This window comes from Podarcis gaigeae (genome assembly GCF_964106915.1).
Source record: "Podarcis gaigeae genome assembly, chromosome: 12".
Classification (NCBI taxonomy): Eukaryota; Metazoa; Chordata; class Lepidosauria; order Squamata; family Lacertidae; genus Podarcis; species Podarcis gaigeae.
In genome coordinates, this window is record NC_139688.1 from 34384778 (window position 1) to 34405348 (window position 20571).

A 20571-nucleotide genomic window follows, 5' to 3' on the forward strand; every position below is an offset into this window, starting at 1 on the left:
CCACACAGGGTACCTTCATGACAAACATTTGCAGTTTCATCACATGCATTAATTTCATCACATAAAAATCAAGGTATGAATTGGCAATTGTTTTCTTAGGGGTAAGGTCATGCATGACATGACCTTGGAACTGAAGAGAAACTATCAACAAGTTTCTCAGTAGTGAAGAATAACTTCATTAGATAATTAGAATATCAAGAGGCTTCCCACTAACTCCCAAAACTATGAAGAACTGCCACAGAGATTCAAATAATCCACCCCAGGGTTGTATTATTATTATTATTATTATTAATAATATTACTTTTTACCCTGCCTTTTTCCTGACAGGAGCACAAGGCAGCTTACAGATAAAAATAAGAACAGCTAGAAAAATAGGGGGAAACAATAATTAAAAAACAATCAAACATTGGTAGAATTAAGACACACACACTATACACACACACACACACACACAATAATATCTGTTAAAACCATACAAATACCTATGTGAAAGAGATGAATCACACATCTACTTTACCAAACAGATATCCTTTTTTTAACAAAACACCAAGACTAGAAATAATCAGTCTATCCATGCAGAGCTACACACACACACACACACACACACACATGCTGATCAAGTTTTCTCTGGAGCAAGCACTGTGCCAAGAGGGTTGTGTGACTTAACCCGAAGAAGGTATGTGTCAAAACCAAGACTGAAAAAACACCATTAATAAATCTAAGTTTGATAGGATTATGAGAAAACTCTAAAAAGCCTGAAATGTAACACAGAAGCCAATTAAAATTGCTATAACTAAAATGCAGAATAAAGCACTTAGGGAAGAAATAACTCAAATGCAAGACAGACACTGAACAGCTGGGAATTAACCAAAGCCTCTCTGAAAACTCAAGCACCGTAATGGGCAAATTAATGAGGGTGTCTATTGAGTGCAAAGCTCAGGCAGAGAAGCGATTAAAGGAGGGGATGGCTTTTAAATATGAAAGTTTTGCGTCTATTACGGTTTATGAATTGATAATATAATCCCATTTTGACGCATTAATGTATTTATTACAAGATAATATTTTACAAGTAACTGGCAGAAGGAAAGGGATTACAGGAAGCATAGAAAGCAGTAAGGTTTCTAAATTGCTAAGCAGAAAAACCTGCAACTATGAGTGAGGATAGGGCCATTTGTTTTGGAAGACAAAAACCTGTCAAGAAAGAACTATGCTAGCTTAACTGTATTTTTCCCCTCATCTCTTCCCTCACCAGCTTTTCTTACAGTGAATTAATAGCCTCTCCATCATTATAAAGAAGAGAAAGCTATGTTCAATAAGACGACTAACACAGCATCTAATTAGTATTTTGAGCAAACTGCTACAGGATACTGTCGAGTTAGCTTAACAAATGCAGCGGTGTCCATCCAATTTTAAATAGCTATGAGGTAAACTTCAAGGCCAGTCATCGTTTAGCCTCAGGGTAAATTGTGGTTCGACATAATTTTGTGCAGAAGCTGTAATGCAGTTTGTATATCACAGTGAGAAAGGCTGTGTACAGTTATCGTGACCAACTTGCTGCATCTGGTCCAGAGGCTTCCAAATTTAGCTAGATAATCCCAATCTGGTGCATCTGACAGCTGCTGAAGAAGATTGGGAGCCCAGACCCACCAGCAGTTCAAGCCACCAACATTTCGGTGACTGAAACAGTTGCAATGATGGATAACACATAAGACCATATGTATCCTACCACTGGCAGGATCTCAGCCAGTGGTTAACCCAAAGAAAGCTCCCAAAGGCAGTTTGCAGGACTGAGCCAGCCCAGAATTCTCTGAATGTACTGCCCTCCACCCCTGTCAGAGTGAACAGTAAAACAGCATAAGCAATGTTGAATTCCATTATATTCCAGTGGGTTGGTTCCAAAGTGGCCCAATCACAAGTGGAAAGCACTTCAGCTTGGGCAGAAAACAGAAGAGGCTGCCTTATGCCAACTGGTTCATCCAGCTCAGACTATACTAGCTGGCAGCAGCTCTCCGGGGTTTTAAACAAGGGACGTTCCCAGCCCTACCAGATGTCATGGATGTTCTGCATGCAAAGCAGATAGTCTACCATTGATCTATGGCCATCACCAAGGGGAAGCTCTCAGTTTCTGCTACCTCCTCCAGTGACATCCTTCTATACCCCACACTACTCTCATAGGTTTCCCAACACATAAATGTGGTTTTTCACAGGACACAAATGTTGGTTCAAAAAAAAAAAAAAAAAGAACCATCCCACAAATGGAACTCAACTCACATTGAATTGGATGTAAATAATTGTAAATAACTGGGGATGCGGGTGGCGCTGTGGGTAAAACCGCAGCGCCTAGGACTTGCTGATCGCATGGTCAGCGGTTCGAATCCCCGCGGCGGGGTGAGCTCCCGTCGTTCGGTCCCAGCTCCTGCCCACCTAGCAGTTTGAAAGCACAATTAAGTGCAAGTTGATAAATAGGTACCGCTTTCTAGCAGGAAGGTAAACGGCGTTCCGTGTGCTGCTCTGGTGCCGGTTCGCCGGAGCAGCTTCGTCACGCTGGCCAAGTGATCCGGAAGTGTCTGCGGACAGCGCTGGCTCCCGGCCTCTAGAGTGAGATGAGCGCACAACCCTAGAGTCTGTCAAGACTGGCCCGTATGGGCAGGGGTACCTTTACCTTTACCTTTAATTGTATCTCCAGTTTCAAGTGATTCATCATTTTAAAGCTTTGAGCCAAAAAGTACAACTGCAACAACCTACCGTAAACTCATACTTCAGATTCGGGCCCATCAATCAACCAGTTCAAATTCTCTCATTAGTCAAAAGTCTTACATTACATCAGTAAAACCTTTTAGCAAAGAATGCAACACACACTTTCTGTTCTTTATGCTATAATAGGCCATATATAATGCACTACTATGCCATTTGGATTGAGTCACATCCTGTAAAAGATATGGCTAGGATTAGGAATAAGATGTATAATTGAATGTTTCCTTTTGTGATGTGAGGCAAAGAATAGCAGACCTCAGAACTGTCATTTTACCCAGGACTGAGTAGTGTTGACTCCTCATAAAAGGAGTTATCGGGGCATTGTTTCGATCAGCTTTAAAGCTAACCCTTCCACAGAATCGATGTTTAACATGCCAGGGGGCTCTTAACCACAATCGTAGGTTATCACCCAATGTCTTAGGCTGGAAGCCAACAGGGACTACTTCATCTCTGAAACGGCTCCACAGTTTACATGGGCCAAGAGCCCTGTAAGGAGAAAAGATTCAAGCTGAGAAGCTAATGAACTAAAAAGCAAAAGTGCCCTGGGAGTGTATGAAACCTTGTAAATTGCTCTGGGTTTTAAAATTAGTTCTCCTATTGATACAAACATCAGTAATGGTTTTATAAAATGGGGAGTGATGCCCACAGCCAGGGGAGCCAACCTGAATAAAATATTGGGGTATTCCCCACCCCGCATTATTGATCACATGATCGATCACAGCATTGGGTAATCGATCACATGATGTCGTGCATGCACACTATTTGAATGGCAGTGCCCATCAGCTTTGGGTAGAGCGGTCGCCTCATATATTTTATGAGTGGGTGGGTGGGACGAAGGGACCTCGGCACCTAGGAGTCAGCTCCAATGCCCACAGGTGCTTTCTACATGGAAACAGCAGGATAAACTTGCCCCAAACTTAGGGGCGCGATGGCAGCGAAAGCTCCTTCTTAGTTTAAGGTGAAATGCGACTCGGATGCTGAGGCTGCCGATTTGTAAAAGAAAAGAAAAGAGATGGTAGCAAAGCGCGATCAGGAAGCGGATCCACTCCGCATGCAAATTTGTCCATATCCATGTTGTCTCCCCAACCCCATTCCGCCCATCTCCCCCTCACCTGAACTTTGAAACTTTAAGGTGAAACAAAACCCACGTACCTTTGGTCCTTTCTCCCTTCAAATCCGCAGCAGCTGCTTATCCTAAGGGCATTGCTTTGGAGACAAGCGTGTCCTAAAGCGCTCTTGGGGATCCCATGCTGGCTTGAATTTTAAAAAAAAAGAAAAGAAAAAGTGAACAGGTTAGGAATTCTAATTAGAAGACACACCTTCTGTTTGTGGGTTGGAGGCCGCAAGGCTTTCTGGGACTCTGAGTTCCGATGCCGCCTCGTAACTCCTACTGAAAGAAAAAATGAACTACATTACCCATAAGTCCATTCGACTCACCTGGGCCTCCACCTGAAACTGGGAAAGCTGGTCCGGCCACTGAAGTTTCACCTGAGGGCGGGAGAGAGAGTAAGAAAGAGGGGGAGTGCAGTCGGGCTCTGGATTTTGTTTTCTTCGGAGTTTGCTCGGCTTGGCCCTGCTGTGGCCGAATGGGAATTAAAGAGTAGAGAGGCAATAACAGAGCTGAGGAATGCTGGGGCGAATTCTTTGCTTTTTAGATTTCAAAGCTGTGAGAGCTTTAAAAATAGCCTCGAAACCTGAAAGACCGGGTTATGGATAGGAGAAACTCTGAGCTGTCGCCAGGCAGATAAGCTGGGGTGGCACGAATGTTTTAGTTGTTGGGTATAGAAGAAATAGGGAAATGCCACTAAAGGAAAACAAAAGAACAGGTGACGTCTTAAGAGGTGGTGCAGGAAAGGTTGGAGACATGACTGGTGCTGGTGGCTGCAAAATAAATAAATCAATCAGTCAATCAATCAATCAATCAATCAATCATTATTTCATTCATTCATTCTAATATTTATATCCCTCTTTTCCCCCAAGGTGCTCAACATAGTGCTCATGCTTTTCCGCCTATTTTATCTGCACAATAACCCTGTGAGATAGCTTCAGGCTGAAAGACTGTGACCAGCCCAAGGTCACACAGTATGGCTGAGTTGGGGATTTGAACTCTGAACTCCCAGGTCCTAGTCTGACCCCCTTAGCCACAACTTTGCACTACTCCATACTATCCCAGCTTTTGGAGACCAAAAACCAGGGCAGGTCTCTTCTGAGGCCTGCTCCTGGGTAATTCACGTGACTCATGCCTTGCTGTCGCTCCGAAAAGGGCCTTTTTCCTGGGCAAGAGTGCAGCATGAGAGTGTGGCATCCAAAATGGCAGGTATGCTACCCGCACAATGCACTTTTCATTAAGGTGTGAGTGCTATGTGTCTCCCATTCAGTTTTTATCCTGGCTGGGTTCTCAAAAGAAGATAAAAATCCTAATCTTGATTGGAGTAGCCTATCCTGATTTTAGACCTTTGTTTTTATTTGCACTGTGCCTTCTGTGATTACTTGACTTCTGCCCTAGTGGCAAAGTTTATTCTGTGTAGTAGATGCCCCCCCCAAAAAAAAATCCTGCTATCCCATTCACTCCCCCAGCTGCTATATATTAATGTTTTTAATAGGCTGCATCAGCAGAAATATAGTGTTCTGATCAAGGGAAGTACAGTGGTACCTTGGTTTATGAACTTAATCCGTTCCAGAAGTCTGTTCTTAAACCAAAGTGTTCTTAAACCAAGGCGTGCTTTCCCATAGCAGCGGGGGACTCAATTTACAAATGGAACACACTCAGCAGGAAGCGAAACATGTTCTGCTTCCAAGGCAAAGTTCACAAACCAAAACACCTACCTCCGGGTTTGCAGTGTTTTTAATCCAAGTTGTTCATAAACTAAGTTGTTCTTAAACCAGGATGCCACTGTAATAGTCCTGCTCCATTCTGCCTTGGTCAGACCACACCTGGAGTACTGGCTCCAGTTCTCGGCACCATAGTTTAAGAAGGTTATGGACATGTGCAGAGTGACCAAGTTGATCAAGGGTCTGGAAACCAAGCTTTATGAGCTTTATAAGGAGCTGGGCATGTTTGGCCTGGTAAAACAGAAACTGAGAGGAGATATGATAGCCATCTTCAAATACCTGAAGGGCTGTCACATGGAGCTTATTTCTCCTGCTCCAGAGTCTAGGACCCAAACCAATGAATTCAAGTTACAAGAAAGGAGATTCTGACTAAACATCAGGAAGTACTTTATAACAGTAAGAGCTTTATGGTAGTGGAACAGACTCCCACAAGAGGTGGTAGACTCTCCTTACTTGGAGGTTTTTAAGCAGAGGTTGGGTGGCCATCTGTCATGGATGCTTTAGCTGAGATTCCTTCATTGCAAGGAGTTGGACTAGATGACCCTTAGGATCCCTTCCAACTCTAAAATTCTATGATTCTATGGAATCCTTGGACCCATAATAACGTAACTAGTTTTTCTGGAGCTGTCCCTGCCTGGTTCTCTCTAGAGTCCAGGAGTGGACTTCAGCCTACCCAGTTGTTTCTATCTTGGGGTCTTGTCATTTGATAGTTCAATTGTATTTAGTTAACAGAAAGCAAATGTATAGAACTCTTACCTTCAATTCCCCACCCGCACCCCTTTATTTTAATCAATGTATATATATTGAATAGCAGCTCTCAGAAGACCTCAGTTTGCGTTAGCTCTTGGCCTGTGTGCTTAATACTGTACTAAATCATCAGGCGATCAGCCACAATTTGACACAAGGACTCTCTTGGAACTGTAGCACTTTGTTGATCAAACTGTAGCACTTCCCCAAAAGGTCAAATTTTAAAAGTGACAGAGAAATGCATTGGAAAGTGTGGGAAAGTGTGGGAAAGCTGCTTTCACACAATGTCATCTATCTAACCTCCCCATAAATAAATCGGAATGGATGGCAACATCCTCTAATCTCCCTGCAATCAAACCAGGATGAATGCTCAATATAAAGGGTGTCCGGAAGTGCCCTTTATTGTCACTGCAAAATGTGTTGGATGCCCCATGCCTTCTGAAGTTAGAATTCCTGCCCTGTGTTATCTGTACCTTTTATTATGGATTGTCATGTACTACTGTGCTTAAACTGTTTTTTGGTTTTTTTTAAATGAGCACAGGTGTGCTTGTGGGAAATGTGGCATTTAAATAAACTGACAGTGACTATTTTACCTTAGACATGATGCAGCAAGGACCAGCTTTCCAAATGCTGCTCATAAACGTGCTGGCAGTTTAAAGAGATGACAGCTAAAATGGTTTTTCCTAAAGTGCCAAGCTGACTACTGGCAGCTCCAGGCGCTGTATATGGACCAACTTATTGTATTACCTTTTAATTAACCCCTGGCATTGATTCATTGTGCTAAGGCTTTTCAATAATGGAAGCTTAAATTAGGATGCACATTTCAATAATTTCAGGCCTCTGATATTTCTGAAAGGAGAGCTATTGTACATGCAAAATGTTGGGAAATGGTTTTCCAAATCACCTTTAAAAAAAATTCTAGTTGATGAGATGTTTCCACAATGACCAAAAGCCTTGTCCCTAAGCATGAGGCATTCACATTTAGATGAGTCCATTATTAGCTGCTTTGAATGTTTGACGTAGTGGTGTTACTAAGAAGTAATTTTGCCTCCAGACAACCAGTTTATTGAGTGCTCATCCTGATTTGTTTGCAAAAAGCTTGCACAGAGGTTATATGCACAGAGGCACTGTTTGTTTAGCAATAATTATGATTTTTGTGTTTTGGTTTTAGGGAAGTGTGTGTTTTTGAGAATTCAGCCTGACATCATTGTGCAGAATTTGTGGAATTTGTTTTCTTCTTCTTCTTCTTCTTCTTCTTCTTCTTCTTCTTCTTCTTCTTCTTCTTCTTCTTCTCCTCCTCCTCCTCCTCCTCCTCCTCCTCCTCCTCCTCCTCTTCCTCCTCCTCTTCCTCCTCCTTCTTTTTCCCCTTCAAGTGGGTTTTGTTGCACAAGAGCTCTTTAATTGTACACATCTGAATTTCCTGGTGTGCAGCTGAATCCCTCCTGCAAAACAGTGACAGTCTTGAGGGGACCTTTTAATCAGAGTATCTGTGGACAGAGGAACCCACATGCCATACAGGGAAAGGAAAACAAGCTGCCTTCTGATTCACGTGGCAAGAATCATTCCACAGTTTCATTGGTTGGACAATCAGGCGAGTTTTGGCTACTGTGTCACTGTTATTGCACAGCTTGTGGTTAGGACTTAATAATTAGAAAGGAGCAGTCACCTTGACTAACAAGGTGAGGCCTGAACTGCAAACAAAACATAGCAGGGGTTTGCCCAGCACCTGAGAAGCACAGCCGCGATACACAGTACATATCTGAACATATGACGCTGTCAAATGCTGACCTGTGCTATCAGTCTGGCCCTGACTGGCAGCAACTAATTGAGGAAACAAGCAGAGCTCTTTCCCAGCCTTGCCACTGAAGAACTTTGAAAGTGCCAGGGACTGAACCTGACAAGTTATATGGATCCACAGTCACTTTGATGACTATGCAGAGCAGCTGCATAGTGCTGTTATTAACTCTTAAGGGCTTAATTGGCTTGGGGCTGAGTTACCCAAAGGACTAGGTAAAGGGACCCCTGACCATTAGGTCCAGTCGTGACTGACTCTGGGATTGCGGCGCTCATCTTGCTTTATTGGCCGAGGGAGCCGGCATACAGCTTCTGGGTCATGTGGCCAGCCTGACTAAGCAGAACCAGAGCAGCGCACGGAAACGCCGTTTACCTTCCCACCGGAGTGGTACCTATTTATCTACTTGTACTTTGATGTGCTTTCGAACTGCTAGGTTGGCAGGATACCCAAAGGACTACCTTCCCTCATATTTAATATTAATATTGTCATCATCGTCATTTATTTATTTATTGCCTCATAAACCACCATCTTAGGAAGATTAACCCATAAGATAATTAAAAATAAAAAGCACTTTTTTCTTTAGATCAAAATTAATATGTTGGCATTCAGCAACCAGTTTGGGGTCTTCTATGCCTATGTACAGAAGATTCTCCCTGGAGAAGATCACCTGGTGCCTACATTATGGAACTTTAGGCACAAACGGAAGACTTTTTTTATTCTCCCCAAACTGTTAAGCTTTAATTTGCAGCAGGTATATAGAATTGCAGAGTTGGAAAGGACCACAGGGGGCATCTAGTCCAACCCCCTACAATGCAGGAATCCTTTGCCCAATGTTGTGGGGCTCAAACCCACAACCCAGAGATTAAGAGTCTCATGCTGTACTGACTGAGCTATCCCAGCTCCTCAATAATACAGATTGGGTGCTTCTTAAATTCTTGAACCAATTTCTTTTCCCTTCACGTTGTTGTTGTTGTTGATTTTATGCTGCTTGGGTTTATGTGTTCAGGTGGTGGTAGTTGAGTTTTTGCACTCATTTGTATTGCACGAAAGCGCTTTGTGCTGTTTTTAAATGTTCGGTTTGTATACACTTTTCAGGTTCAAAGGCTCCATGCCTCTGAATAGCAGTCCCTGAGGAACAGCAGTAGGAGAGTGCTTTGGGGCTCATGTCCTTCTTGTGGCTTTCCTATTGGCTGGCCACTGTGTGCAAAAGGATGCTGAACTAGATAGCTGTTTGTTCCGATCCAGCCACTCTTGCCTTATGCACTAAATGGTATCCATAAGTACTAACTTGGTCAAACCTAATAAATTCTGTAGTTTCAAGGCAAGTCCACAAGTTGGAGCTGTTGTAGTGAGGAAGCTCTTCTTTGACAATCATTTATGTCTGACCATGTGTACACATTGCCATTTTAAAGTTCTTTTTCTCCATTCAGATTGAGGGTGGTTTTAGGGAGAGCTCATCAAAATGCAGTATTTCCTAAGAAACGACATGATAGATCCCTGTTAGATATGGATTGTGACTGATGTGTGTTCCAATCCAGTGGTGGAAGTGGACTGGATGCAGAGTGAACAGGAGTACGCGCACAGCCTGAGAATCTGATCTACTAACTTCAATGTGACGTACTTCGAAAAGTGTGGATTGGCAGCCTTTCTTCCCTATTAAATAAGGAGCGGTGACTTTGTAATGTAACGTGATTCTCTTGCAAAGGCTCCTGTGAGTGACAGTGAAAAGAATTTAGCTTGCAAGGCTGTCGTGTAAAATGATTCTTTATATAGTACTCCATTGTGCATTTGGAATCTAATCAAAGTGAAGTGACACCAGAATTAGTGCAGTGTGCAAAGTTTAAAGTATCTGATCTACATTCTTTGAAAGCAGCTATCGTATTATATATGTGAAACAGTTGTCTATTAATAGCCTAACTATGCCACAGACATGTATATGCGAGCATGCAAACTCAGAGCACTCATGCCAACAAGACTAGAAACAAAACAAGGCCATGGAGAAACGAAAGTCTCAGCATCCTCAGGCGAGCTCTGCGGTTTGCAGAAGTACCGGGGGGGGGGGCTAAAAATGAAGAAGATAGGCCCATCAAGCAGTCCATTTAAGATGGAGAGTACTTCTGGATTATCTGTTTATTGAGCATCCATGCCAATTTCTTTGCAGGGAGATTGGACAACGTTGCCGTTTAATAAGCATGCACTCTGGTTTGTTGGGGGAGGGAGATAGACGATGTAGCATCAAAGCAAGCATCATCCCACACTTTCCACAGCATCTTCTCGTCACTCACAAAAAGTCACATATTAGGAGGAAGGAGGCCCATTGTGCAAGAGCCCCAAATTGGCTTTTGGCACATGACATCAATTTGCCAATGTGTCCTTGAATCCCACCTGAAAATAGTGATGGTCTGAAAGTGCCCCTGAATATGGTCGGTGGTCATTGGGAGAGTGGGCTGTTGCTTATCCACTGGATCAGAAAACCTGTGAGATGTGGGGTGAACTGTCCTGCTTGAACCTCTCTGCACAGGGGAAAAGGGGAACAAATGAACAAAGGAGAACAGGCTCCGGTGCTCGGTAATGCAGAACTCTTCATTGTAGCTCAACACATTTCCAAATAAAAAAATACCCATCTTCAGGAGTTCTAAACAACAGACAACATTAATACAGCGGTTCTTAAAAATATAACTTACAAAAAGGAAATTGGAATGTACCGTAAAGGGTTAACATAAAAAAGTCCAAAAATTCTTTAAAACACATATCCCAAGATCAAATTATCATAGACACTTTTTACCTAATTAAAAGGTAAAGGTACCCCTGCCCGTACAGGCCAGTCTTGCCAGACTCTAGGGTTGTGCGCTCATCTCACTCTAGAGGCCGGGAGCCAGCGCTGTCCGCAGACACTTCCGGGTCACGTGGCCAGCGTGACGAAGCTGCTCCAGCAAACTGGCACCAGAGCAGCACACGGAACGCCGTTTACCTTCCCGCTAGAAAGCGGTCCCTATTTATCTACTTGCACCCGGAGGTGCTTTCGAACTGCTAGGTTGGCAGGTGCTGGGACTGAACGACGGGAGCGCAACCCGCCGCGGGGATTCGAACTGCCAACCATGCGATCGGCAAGTCCTAGGTGCTGAGGTTTTACCCACAGCGCCACCCGCGTCCCTACTTTTACCTAATTACGGCAAACTAAAAAAATCTTGGAGTATTGAAAGAGAAAGAGACAGAGAGAGAGCGCTTACTAGGGAATACCTTAGCCATAAAAGCTCTGAAGCCTCAATTGTTCTAAATAATACACCACTATTGATCCTAAATGTGAATGATTGAGCTTCTGACAGCTTATACTATACTATCATATCAAGGAGAAAGCCATGGCTGTATGTCTGACATCCTGAAGAGCAGTGCACCTGTTAGGAGGTGAAGATATACTGCAACATTTTGTTGGAGGTCCCACTTGTTGTACCCTTATTGCCAACCTCTCTGTAGTTTCCTAACTTGACACACCTTTTTTAAAGCTAAACTAAATGTACAGAGCTGCTTGATATTAAGATGATGTGATTCAAGAACTGAAGTAACTGCACATCTGTATGTAGGTCATGAAGTTAGTGGAGCAGAACTGATTTATATTAGGCAGTGGGCTGGCAACAAGCCCAGAGTGCATATTCAAAACTGTTACAAAATAATTGCTTTATCTGTGTGAAACAGGGTCTTATTAACTATGGAGAGAGATTCTCCCTCCCCTCCCCACACTCCTCTGATTGGAAAACATAAGCCACATTCAACTTCATAGTTCAGCTGAGGTGTGTACATTTGAGGTAGCTGTTGCACATGTGCAGGTGGTAGCTTCGTGAAGAGGAGTTGGAGGGGACAGTTGCAGGTGCGGGGAAACCAAACAGCTAATCCACATCGCATGCATCCCCACTGGTGTATACAGCAACATGCAAATGAAACTGGAATTCAGCAGGAAGAATTGATATCTGCGTTTTAAGCTGCTTACCCCTAGCCTCAGTCAAGAAGCTCAGGTCCAGATTCGCTGAACGCTATTGACTTTGGAAATGTTGCTAAGAGAGAAGCCACCTCTTAAAGTTTTCTCCGTGAATTAAAACTAGTTGCTGTGCACGTGTTTATTTTTTGGTGACATTAATCACATCTTCAAAACAAAGGTTGAGAAATAACTAATTGGATCCACTGCATTTTCTGTAAAAGGCATGAATAGTTTTAGGGAATCGTTTCAGGGAATTTAATACCAGACAGAGAAAAATTATCACTGGCATTTTAAAAAATGATTGCCAAAGAAGGAAGTGTAAACCCTGCAGAGGGTGGGGGGGGAGACGTATGGGAGAGGAAGATGTATTTGTTTTGACAGAAATCCTAGAGGCTAAATGGAACTGTGACGTCACTGAGTAGAAATCCATTTTTACACCAGGCTTGCTAGCATTACTTAAGATCCTTCAGGGTCTGACTGAAAATATAATTGTTGGATGTTTGAAATGAAATAAATCAGCCGTTCAATAAAGCAAAATTATAAAAAAAAATAGTCACAGTTCCAAAAAAGAGAGAGATTATGTTACTAAAATGCTTGTGTTACACTAGTTCCCTCCCCCATACAAAACTCATGTGTTTTGTTGTGAGAAAGTAAAAAAAAAGAAAGAATATTGGCCCCACTGTGCCTCCTAAAAGATTTCTGAATGGGATCCTTTTCTGGAAAGCTGTTTGCAGTTCAGAGACAGAAAGCTCCCTTGATGATGCCAATCTGTCCTTAGTGTTCTGGGGGTGGTGAAGTCAAAAATATGGCAGGAGCAGAACGTGGGAGGCTGGGTCCACCAAATCCACGGAAAGTGAACCCTAGGTAAGTGCAGGGATCCCTGGTCGGAGATTGTGGGTGTGCACAACAGTTGCACGACATGACAAAGCCCTTTAATCCACTTTTTACGTGCAAACCTCAAGTTTTGTAATGTGGTTGAATCTGTCCTGCAAAATACTGACAGTCTGGGGACAGTGCCTGTAGATAAAGATAGGGTGACCATTTAACAGTATCAACAGGGAAAAGGATGTTAGTCAAAACACAGAGAGACGAAAGATGGCATTGACTTACTGGTTCAGACTTCCAGGGGCTTCTCTTTGGGCAGAACATGGCAGTACAGAACTTCCCTCCACTCACATTTAATACTGGATGGTGGGATCCAGTAACCACATTGACAGTCTTTGCTCTGACAGAAGCCGAGAAGAGTTGTTCCGCATAGGTACTGCTAGTTAGATATGTCAGAACTTTCGCAGGACTAGCCTGCCAAAATCCAGGAAAAGTCTGCTCTTCCCAACTTTCCAGCACACACACACACACACACACACACACACACACACAGACACCCTTCATTAGATGCATGGAAGGTGATTTACATTGTACCAAGGGAGCCTGCAACTGTTCAGCTTCAACTCTCCCTGGAACATAATTGTGCCAGAATTATTTGTACCTTGAGCAATACACCTGCTTCATCTGCCACAGTTGCACGGGCCTTATGATAGATGTTTAACAGATGGTCAAAGCTGCAATTTAGAGGGAAATCAGTACCTAGCTTTGTGGAATGTACACACACACACACAAATTCTGGCATGGTTAATGCAAGGAGTAACTTCAGAAGACAATCTGGGTCCAAACATTAAGGCAATGGTCCTCTGGGGACTGCTGACTACGAATACCACTGAGGTTGGATCTATCATCACAGTCATAATAAATGCATTCTTCACATGTGGAATGGGTTGTTGTATAGTATAGTTAGGGATCAACCTGGGCTAATCCTTTTCAAAGTACAGCAGAGAGACTGAAGCTGATTTTTCAATTTGTGGGTGCCACTGGGAATATTAAAATGCTTGATTTAGGAAGGCAGTTTAGGAACGCTTGAGTCACCTGATCTCCTCTGTCACTGCATTTCTACAACCAGATTCTCTTGGAACACTTAGCTTTTTATATTCTTGCATGGTTTATTTTTCCTCACACGTTATCAGTCCATGTTTTGTGGTTTTCACAATTTTGGAGCAGTATGATGTTCTTGATCTCTCTTACTGGCCTAAATCCCACCACACACATACACACACACACACACACAATGAAATGCCTTCTCTGTTGCTGGCAAACTGTGGCTTCAATACAGTAATGACTTACCTGGGAGTAATCCTCATTGAAATCAGCAGAATTTACTTCTGAGTAGACATGTATATGGAACAACTGGATATGGAACAACTGATTGGTTCAAAATTGGGAAAGGAGTATGACAAGGCTGTATATTGTCTCCCTGCCTATTTAACTTATATGCAGAATTAATCATGTGAATGGCTGGACTGGATGAATCCCAAACCAGAATTAAGATTGCCAGAAGAAATATCAACAACCTCAGATATGTAGATGTCACAACCTTGATGGCAGAAAGTGAGGAGGATTTAAAGAACCTTTTAATGAAGGTGAAAGTGGAGAGCGCAAAATATGGTCTGAAGCTCAACATCAAAAAATTAAGATCATGGCCACTGGTCCCATCACCTCCTGGCAAATAGAAGGGGAAATGGAGGCAGTGAGAAATTTTACTTTCTCGGGTTCCATGATCACTGCAGATGGTGACAGCAGCCACGAAATTAAAAGACGCCTGCTTCTTGGGAGAAAAGCAATGACAAACCTAGACAGCATCTTAAAAAGCAGAGACATCGCCTTGCCGACAAAGGTCCATATTGTTAAAGCTATGGTTTTCCCAGTAGTAGGGAAGGCTGATCACCGAAGAATTGATGCTTTTGAATTATGGTGCTGGAGGAGACTCTTGAGAGTCCCATGGACTGCAAGAAGATCAAACCTATCCATTCTGAAGGAAATCAGCCCTGAGTGCTCACTGGAAGGACAGATCCTGAAGCTGAGGCTCCAATACTTTGGCCACCTCATGAGAAGAGAAGACTCCCTGGAAAAGACCCTGATATTGGGAAAGATGGAGGGCGCAAGGAGAAGGGGACGACAGAGGACGACATGGTTGGACAGTGTTCTCGAAGCTACCAACATGAGTTTGACCAAACTGCGGGAGGCAGTGGAAGACAGAAGTGCCTGGAGTGCTCTGGTCCATGGAGTCAGTTTGTTGAGGGTGTCATGCCCATGGTCCCTAAACAATGATCAGCACTTGTTATGAAATGCTCAAATCAGTGCATCGTCTCAGTAATCCAGGGATGGGGAGCCTGTGGCTATGCAGATTTTCTTGCACTACAACTTCCATAATCTTTGGCCATTAACCATGCTGGTTGAGGGCTTATGATAGCTGGAATCCAGCAACCTGTAGAGAGCCATAAATTCCCATTCCCTGCAGTGATCCTTTCAACAATCCTGCAATTAATCTAATTAACATTAATATACAGTGGTACCTCGGGTTAAGAACTTAATTCATTCTGGAGGTCCGTTCTTAGCCTGAAACTGTTCTTAACCTGAAGCACCACTTTAGCTAATGGGGCCTCCTGCTGCTGCCGTGCCGCCGGAGCACGATTTCTGTTCTCATCCTGAAGCAAAGTTCTTAACCCGAGGTACTATTTCTGGGTTAGCGGAGTCTTTAACCTGAAGCGTCTGTAACCCGAAGCATCTGTAACCCAAGGTACCACTGTATATATTATTAAGGCCAGTGCTTTTTTTCTTAAAAAAAATGTTTAGGGGGTACTCTCATTTTCCTACTCATATTTAAATGAGGCCAAACTTAGATTCACAAAATGTTTAGGGGTATGCGTACCCCTGCGTGCCCTCAGAAGAAAAGCACTGATTAAGGCAGACCAGCGTGAGTATCCCCATTTTATAGATGGGAGTTCATCCTCAAAGTTTGTGATTTCCTAAGGACTTCTTGTCAGATCATGGCTGAAGTGACATTTGAATCAGGGAATAGTTTCACAGTTCCTTTTTCTTTTTCTAAACCATTGCTCTATGCTATATTTTTTTAAAAAAAACCTCAGATATGGTGCAATTATATAGTACTGTCAAGAGCTGCTGCGTATCCACAAGGCTCTATTTCTGGAACCACTGGGTTTACTGAGTGCAGAACATGAAATCTAGAATGGAAAAGTCTGGGTTCAGCATTTTTGTTTTGAAGCGCTGCCTGACTGCGCTTAGAAACAAAAGTGCTGAACCCATACTTGACCTTAATTTTTAGTCGTTGGCTTACAACTTTGTGAAGGGAATTTCCACGTGCAAAACGTAGAGCACCCTGAGAACTCTTTATCGCCATCTAAAATTGACTGAAAAGTGAGCTTTTGTTGTTTTTACAAGCTGATGATAAAACCGTACGTCATCCTTTCCATTTGGCAGGTTAACAAGCACAGACATATTCCCCAGTTATATTTCAAGCTGACTAGTAAAGAAGTAAAATCACATCAAAATTAATAGATGGAAGATCTTATCCTCAGGGCTGAAGATGATGTAGAATTCATGCTCAGGATCATTGCGAATGATTTGCAGAAGTTATACACACAGTGTCCCAAATACACATTTGAATGCCAATTGCTGGGTAACACAAGAGGGAGAGCCAGTTTCCCTCAGGTTCTCCTTCTGGGCTTCCAAAGACATCTCATTGGTCACTTTGTGCAATGGGATGCCAGACTTGATAGGCATTTGATATGAGCCAGTGGGTTTTCTTATGTTGACATGTTTACAACCATATTCTCAAACCAGCACTTCCTCCTAATCTCTCTCTCTCTCTCTCTCTCTCTCTCTCTCTCTCTCTCTCTCTCTGTGTGTGTGTGTGTGTGTGTGTAAAAGGTAAACGACCCCCGAACAGTTAAGTCCAGTCAAAGGCGATTATGGGGTTGTGGTGCTCATCTCTTTCAGGCCGAGGGAGCTGGCGTTTGTCCACAGACAGCTTTCCAGGTCATGTGGGCATCATGACTGAACCGCTTCTGGTGCAACGGAACACCATGATGGAAACCAGAGCGCAAAGGAACACCATTTACCTTCCCACTGCAGCGGTACCTATTTATCTACTTGCACTGGTTTGCTTTCAAACTGCTAGGCTGGCAGGAGCTGGGACAGAGCAATGGGAGCTCACCCCGTCACATGGATTTGTGTGTTGTTGTATGTGTGTGTGTAGACAGATAGTAGATAGATAGATGATAGATAGGTAGATAGATAGACAGATATAATAGTTAAGGACAATGGCAGAAGTGTGAAATAGCAAATAATGAGTTGCTGATTCCCAAAAAACAACTATGCATTCTTCACTTGAAAAATCATTTCTGACATCTTAAAATTTATCTCTTTTTTTAAAAAAATAATGCCAAAGATACCCACTTAATAACAGATATAATTAGTTTCCATATTCCCTAACTCAAATAATAAACCCCTGAACAATAAAACTAATTCAGGAGGCTTTAAAATGTAACAAGATTCTCTTCATTTCTAGGGCTAGGTCTATTTATATACATATAAAGCAGCCAGCTAATTTATTGTGATGAAATACCGATATCTGAAAGAAGCCATAAATGGACAATATAGGTGTTGCACAGATAGTTTATGTGTACTTTTTTGATGTACATTTCTTGATGTGTTTAGAAACTAGAATAGGCATTTTTTGATGAGGTCCAGATGAGGACTGCCCAGTTGTTCAAGCTTTAAAGGCATCTTTGATCTCCATTTCCCTTACTTTCCACCTCAAATTAAAGTCAAATGCCTTGATTTAGAAATGGAGTTCAATGCACACAGCTAATCCAGATAGACACTGAAATCCCCACTAAATGTGGTGCTGTGTCTGATGCCAAGAGGGATCCATATCTAGGGTCACTACCAACACACAGGCAAAGCAGGTGTATTCTCTGCCATTAAGAATGAGAAAGGATTGCATAGGTCATGTAGGTCACTTCTCTTGAGGAAGCAAGCTCTACATTGAAATCATCCTTGCTTCTGCTTAGGTAATCTCTTTTCTCTAATTAAATTTGCAGCGGTATAAATTCCACAACTTCCCTAGACAACTTGTTCCATTGCCAGGCTTTTATTACAATTAACAAACTTGCGTCCAACCTGATGTTCATCCTCAATTTTGGCTACCACAAACTAAACTCATTTGCCACAGCTGAGTGAGTTCTTCTTTGAATAGTAACTTTGGCACACACCTTTCTGTCAACAGAAGTAGCAAATGAGTACATGGATTTCTGTGTGTGTGTGTGTGTGTGTGTGTGTGTGTGTGTGTGTGATGGATGTTATCTCCATTGAGATGAATGGGCAGTCACTCTCTGTGTACATCACAGTGCCCAGAACCTCTGGATCGTGGCTACAAATTCTGGTCAGCATTTCAAATGCTTGAAGTCTGGAAATAAATAAAATAAGTAAGTAAGTAAGTAAGTAGGGACGCAGGTGGCGCTGTGGGTAAAACCTCAGCGCCTAGGGCTTGCCGATCGAAAGGTCGGCGGTTCGAATCCCTGCGGCGGGGTGCGCTCCCGTCGTTCGGTCCCAGCGCCTGCCAACCTAGCAGTTCGAAAGCACCCCTGGGTGCAAGTAGATAAATAGGGACCGCTTACTAGCGGGAAGGTAAACGGCGTTTCCGTGTGCGGCTCTGGCTCTGGCTCTGGCTCTGGCTCTGGCCAGAGCAGCGATGTCACGCTGGCCACGTGACCCGGAAGTGTCTCCGGACAGCGCTGGCCCCCGGCCTCTTGAGTGAGATGGGCACACCAACCCCAGAGTCTGGCAAGACTGGCCCGTACGGGCAGGGGTACCTTTACCTTTTTACCTAAGTAAGTAAGTAAGTAAGTAAGTGCTTCATCTTATTTTCTCCAGACTGGACACATCCAGGCCAGGCTCTTTATGGCTAATCATGTTCCCACTGTTCTCAGTCCCCAAAGACTGTCTCCTTCCTTCTTTCCCATGGCTGAGATTCTCCCTCCTTCTTCTCTGCGTATTCAATAGCCTTTCTACTTCCCACCATCACAACCAAAGGCCTAGCTGAAAAGAAGCAATGTATACCTGACAACCTGCCCCCCTCAGATCTGGAGTTGCCCTAAGCCCTCTGGGCCAGCTAGCTTGGAGCCACCATTTTAACCTCCTGCAATGCCACCAAGTTATCATTGCTCCAGAACACTGTGGGAAATGCAATGGTGGCTTCATGCCTTATAGGCTAATTGTCTCGCTGCAGCTGGGGCAAAGTCAGCTTGGCAGGGCCTACCAATGTGAAGAATAGCCACAAGATGACACTCAAGGTTCCCCTCAAATCTGGAACCAGCCTTGAAGTGAGCTCCTCACCATTTTGGCACCACTGGCTCCTTATTTGTCTTGCCAAATAAGTGCCTTACACCAGGGCTGGAGAATTGGATCTGACCAGTAGGCTGGATCCTGATCCCCGCCAACTCGAGTGCACCATTTTGACAGGTGAAAGGGTCCATGATGTCAGGTGAAACATTTTTCACTGCTCATGCATTTTGAAAGTAAACTACACAGGCCAAGGAACTGGGCTTTGCAAGCACCAAATATCAGCTGTGACTGCTTGAAGGCCCAGGGCTTTGCAAATTCAGAAGATCAGTGATGCCTGCAAATCAAATTAGAATACTGTCCAGGCCCAATTAAGTTGTGGGCTAGAGAGACCCCACTGCTACCTTACCCAATAATCCCACTTGTTCAATGGTTTGGCCAGCTGTCCCCTAATCTGGGAATGGAGAACATGTGTCCCTCTAGATGTTGTTGGACTCAAACTCCCATCAGTCACAGTCAGCGTGGCTAATGGTCAGAGATGATGGGATTTGTAGTCCAACAAAATCTGGAGGGCCACAGGTTCTCCATCCAAACTGGTATGATTTAAGAACTATCAGATGCCATTGTTATGGTAGTCATTAGTCATTCTGATAGTCTTTAGTAGGCATCAATATAACCTTTAAAAATTACTGGCTTCACATCACCTCCTGCTGCCTTTATATGTTAATATATTACTGTAATGTTTCTCGAAATGATTCAGTATCATCGGCTGTAATTTTTCATGTCAGAAAAGTTCAAAGTATGCTAAATTGTGGTTAGACCTTTTGTGGTTTTATATTTCTAGGGGGCATCACTGGAATAGTAGTCCAGGATGTGCATTTATCTTTACTATTTACAGTGCTTTCCCATTCCTTACTGGTCCTCACGTCTCATACTATCACTGCAGTATTCTTACTCATTCACATGCCAAGCTAGTTTTTATGAACCACTTGAAAAAAGTTCAGTTGAAAAATGCATCACCCAAAAAGGACTTTAGAGAGGTAAATTATTCAGGCCATCTTTGAATCTCATAGCAATCAGTAACAAACTCTCCCAAGATTACTTCATTCCATGGATTACAGAAAACTCTATTTTTATGATTTTATGGATCTTTCAACAGGAATGGAAGACTAAATCAGTTCAGTTCACATTTTAAAGCAAACCTTCCTAACGCACTCTTTCCGAAACCATATGTGCAGTAGAAGCACAGCCATCCTTTGAAAGTCTCATACACTGC

At 43.1% G+C, this 20571-nt stretch overlaps 1 protein-coding gene across 1 annotated transcript in view; it reads right to left on the reverse strand.

The window, feature by feature from the left end:
- MACC1 (MET transcriptional regulator MACC1) overlaps positions 1-4079 on the reverse strand; it is a 35260-nt gene extending 31181 nt beyond the window's left edge. The window contains exon 1 of the mRNA XM_083705269.1: positions 3907-4079. The gene's annotated coding sequence lies outside the window, so the exon portion shown is untranslated. The remainder of the gene's footprint in view (positions 1-3906) is intronic.
- Between the last annotated feature and the right edge of the window lie 16492 nt (positions 4080-20571).